Source organism: Arachis hypogaea, chromosome 20 (genome assembly GCF_003086295.3).
Source record: "Arachis hypogaea cultivar Tifrunner chromosome 20, arahy.Tifrunner.gnm2.J5K5, whole genome shotgun sequence".
NCBI classification, from domain to species: Eukaryota; Viridiplantae; Streptophyta; class Magnoliopsida; order Fabales; family Fabaceae; genus Arachis; species Arachis hypogaea.
In genome coordinates, this window is record NC_092055.1 from 49,530,299 (window position 1) to 49,535,221 (window position 4,923).

A 4,923-nucleotide genomic window follows, 5' to 3' on the forward strand; every position below is an offset into this window, starting at 1 on the left:
AACAGATCTAGCATTCCAACTTGTTTGACTTTTCCCTACCTAGTAAAGGATAACTAAACAGAACAACCATTAATTATGAATTAATCTTGAAATCATTCCATCAATGATAGAGATTCCAACTAATCAACTCCCAGTCAAGGCTTCTATTCATATTATTTGAATTTTCTCAACTTAATTTTCCACCTACTTAACTCAACTTCTTGGAACATCTGATTAATAAAATAGCACAATTTTCTGCAACTCATTGGGAGACGACCTGGGACTTAAACTCCCAGTAATTTTTAATTTAAACTCTCTGCGACATATTTCTAAATTGATAGGCAGATTTTCGGTGAGTTAAGAACTATACTTGCAACGTAACTATTTTAATAATTTTTAATTCACCAACTTCTGCGCCTCATCAATTCTTGGCGCCGTTGCCGGGGAGTTTCAATAGAGTGCTAAAGTTATTAATTAGAATTTATTTATTTGCATTTTATTTTATTTTGCTACTATGAGCTGCATGTTTCTTCCGTCAAATGACGCGTTCACTTCCTGATCCGCGCTTGCTAATATTCGATCCTAAAATTGAAAGGACTATTTCACAAATAAGGCAAGAACAGCTTCGGTTAGTCCGCTCTGAGGGCGGATCTGAGAGTGAACTTGAGGAAGAAACCAGCCTCCGTTCTACTGATTCGGTTGTTTTACGTGCAGAAGACATGGCAGCTAGGAGAGTTACCATCCAGGAGGAAGGAGCACCTGATTTTACAATGCAACCGTTTCAAGCGCATCATCCAGCGGTAGCTACAGATTTTGAAATAAAGACCGCACTACTAAATTTGATGCCCAAGTTTCATGGCCTACCTGCTCAAGAGCCTATCAAGCACTTGAGAGATTTCCAGGCAGCCTGTTCTACTGTCAGGCGTGATGGTACTGATGAAACTTCGATTTTGCTGAAAGCTTTCCCGTTTTCTCTTGAGGGAAAAGCAAGAGAGTGGTACTACACTTAACCTCTAGCAAATGTATCCAACTGGGATACACTCAGAAAGGAGTTTTTGGAGAAATTCTTTCCATCTGAAGTTACTGATAAACTGAGGAAGGATATTTCCACAATTGTTCAGGATGACAATGAGACTCTCTTTGAATACTGGGAGCGCTTTAATAATCTTCTGGAAGCATGCCCCCACCATAGGATTGACAAGATAGTGTTACTTAGCTATATCACACAGGGCATGAGGCCCCAAGATAAGACCACATTGGAAAGTGCTAGCAATGGGTCTATGAAGAAGTACAAGACCACTGATGAGGCTTGGCAATTGATCAGTGATTTAGCTGAATCCACTAGGAACCACAGGCAAAGGCAAGGCCATTCAAAAGCCGTTGCAAAAGTATCCTCTAACAGAGAGACTGCTGCTGTAACTCAAAGTATATGTCAGATGACCAACTTGCTGAAGCAGATGCAATTGAATCAACAACAAGCTCAGCAAGCTCAACCTCCTCCGCCACAGCAAAACCAACAACTAGTCCCACAAAGAATTTACGGAATCTGTGCTGATTATAGCCATTACACTGATGAATGCCCGCAGCTCCAACAAGAAGACAACATGGTGGCATCCACTCATAACTTCTATGACCGCCCCAACCAAGGGTACAATCAAAGTGGAAATAATAACCATGGATGGCAGGACAATTTTAACCAGAATTGGAGGGACAACAATAACAGAGGAGGCAGAGATAATCAGGGAAATCAGAGGTGGAATAATAACAACAACAGGCAGCAGAATCAACCTTACAGAGCACCTCACCTGAGGCAAAACCAAGGACCACAGAACAATCAACAGCAGACATCTCAATTTACTCATTCTTCTTTATCTCCTAATGAAGAGCTACTACAATCTTTTGAGCGAAGACAACAGACCATGGAAAATAACATGAATAGTATTAACGCCAGTCTGAATGGTCTCACCTCTACTTTGCAAGATCTTATGTCACATATTGGATCAACGCAAAATTCCAGTAACCAACCTTCAAGCTCCACTGGAATCCCCTCTCAACCATTACCCAATCCAAAGGGAGGCATTAATGCCATCACCCTAAGGTCTGGAACCACACTGCAGGAGAGGAATCAGGAGGAACCAAGCCCACTAGAACACACTTCAGCTGAAGAGGTAGTAGAAATAGAAGATGTTGAAGAGGAAGAGGACATACAGGACATAGCTGAAGAAGAAATAGCTCAACCACAGGAGGAAGCACCAAAAGGCGCAGACACCACAGAAGACACCACTCCTATTCCATTTCCACAACTTGCAAGGAAGCCCAGGAAGCAGCTGGAACCCGACCCCAAAATGGTAGAAATATTCAAAAAGGTTGAGGTAATTGTTCCTCTTTTTGATGTTATTCAGCAGGTACCTAAGTATGAAAAGTTTCTAAAAGATTTATGTATCCATAAAGACAAAATTAATGAATTAGAAACTATTCCTTTAGGTAGTTCTATATCTGCTTTAATGGGAGGATTACCTGAAAAATGTAGTGATCCAGGTCCTTGTATAGTTAGCTGTACTATTGGTGGTGTAGTAATTTATGATTGCATGTGTGATTTAGGAGCATGTGTCAGTATAATGCCTTTGTCTATATATGATATTTTGAGGCTCCCTCCCTTAAAAAGGTCGGCAGCTCGTTTTGTGTTAGCAGATAAAAGCATTATTACAGTGGCTGGAGTTGCTGAAGATGTTTTGGTGAACATTAAAGGACTTACATTTCCCACTGATTTTTATATCTTGGAGATGCCCCATAATGATTCAGATAAGCCATCATCAATCCTACTTGGAAGACCATTCCTGAAGACATCAAAATTCAAATTGGATGCTTTTTCAGGAACATACTCCTTTGAAATAGATGGCCGCATAGTAATCTTCAATATGAATGGAGTCATTGACAACCCCCCAGAAGATCGTTCTATCTTTCAGTGTGATGTCATAGATGAAAGTGTAGCTGAAGTTCACAAGGAAGAGTTAGAAGAGAGGCACACTGGACAAGGTCCAAGTGTGGGGACCCTCTTAACTGACAATGAGGGCACTTCACCATTTTCACAAGCTCCAGATAATCCAGAGCCTGCCCATGATCAAAAGTTAGAATTGAAACCCCTCCCTCCACATCTCAAATATGGTTATCTTGAAGATGAGCAGATGTTTCCAGTTATCATTGCAAGGGAACTTACTTCTCAACAAGAAGAGCAGTTACTTGATGTGCTGAGGAAGCATAAGAAGGCAATTGGGTGGAGCTTGGCAGACATAGTAGGCATCAACCCTCAAGTATGTGAGCACAGAATATTTTTAGAAGAGGGAGCAAGACCTGTCCGTCAACCCCAAAGAAGATTGAATCCTACCATCTTGGAAGTTGTCAAAAAGGAAGTGACCAGACTGTTGGAAGCAGGTATCATATATCCCATTTCAGACAGTGAATGGGTAAGCCCAGTACAAGTGGTGCCCAAGAAGTCTGGAGTCACTACAGTGAAGAATGAGCATGGAGAGCTCATAGCAACTAGAGTTTAGAATGCTTGGAGAGTCTGCATTGATTACAGGCGTCTCAACCAAGCTACCCGTAAGGATCACTACCCACTTCCATTCATTGATCAAATGCTGGATCGCCTGTCAGGTAAATCACACTATTGCTTTTTAGATGGTTACACAGGTTATTTCCAGATTCATATAGCTCCTGAGGATCAGGAAAAGACTACTTTTACATGTCCTTTTAGAACTTATGCTTACAAGAGAATGCCCTTGGGCTTGTGCAATGCACCAGCTACTTTCCAAAGGTGCATGATGAGTCTTTTCTCTGATCTTATTGAGGACTGTATGGAAGTTTTTATGGATGATTTTAGCGTTTATGGTGATTCTTTTAGCCTTTACTTAGATGGGTTATCTAGAGTATTAGATAGATGTGTTAATACAAACCTTGTATTAAACTTCGAAAAATGTCACTTTATGGTGAAACAAGGAATTGTATTAGGACATGTGGTATCTAATAATGGCATTTCTGTAGATCCAGCAAAGGTGAATGTTATTTCTCTTCTGTGAGGGAAGTCCGTTCGTTTCTTGGCCATGCAGGTTTTTACAGGAGATTTATTAAGGACTTTAGTAAGGTCGCACTTCCCTTATCCAAATTACTGCAGAAGGATATTGAGTTTGAGTTCAGTGAGGATTGTGAACAAGCGTTTGATAAGCTGAAGACTGCTCTGACTCAAGCTCCAATTGTGAGAGGACCAGACTGGAGCCAGCCATTTGAACTCATGTGCGATGCTTCCAACCATGCAGTGGGAGCAGCGCTGGCTCAGCGTGAAGGTAAGGATCCTTTCGTTATTGCTTATGTGTCTAAGACTTTAGACACTACCCAGTCTAATTATACTACTACTGAGAAAGAGCTTCTTGCTATTCTTTTTGCTCTGGATAAATTCCGAGCTTATTTACTTGGTACTAGAGTGGTAGTGTATTCGGACCATACAGCTTTAAAGTATCTATTAGCTAAAAAGGAGTCCAAACCAAGACTTATACGTTGGATACTGCTGTTACAAGAATTTGATTTAGACATAAAGGATAGGAGTGGTAATCAGAATTTAGTGGCAGACCACTTGAGTCGCTTTGAGCATATTAAGGATGATTCTACTCCTATAGATGATAATTTTCCTTTTGATAACCTGCAAGCAGTATCTGAGGTAGTCCCTTGGTATGCACCTGTTGCTAATTATTTAGTCAGCCGCACATTTCCTCCAAATTTCTCTAAGCATCAAAGAGACAAGCTGAAAAACGAGTCTAAATATTATATATGGGATGACCCATATTTATGGAGATGTGGCGCTGATCCAGTAATTAGACGTTGTGTGCCTCAATCAGAATTCCAGTCCATTTTAGAGGCCTGTCACTCATCTGAAAGTGGAGGATATTTTGG

General features: G+C 40.7%; 1 non-coding gene across 1 annotated transcript; it reads right to left on the reverse strand.

The window, feature by feature from the left end:
• Positions 1-1,067: 1,067 nt before the first annotated feature.
• Positions 1,068-1,174, reverse strand: LOC112786947 (small nucleolar RNA R71). The gene has a single exon (XR_003194389.1). It is a non-coding gene; the product is annotated as a small nucleolar RNA R71 (small nucleolar RNA).
• Positions 1,175-4,923: the final 3,749 nt, after the last annotated feature.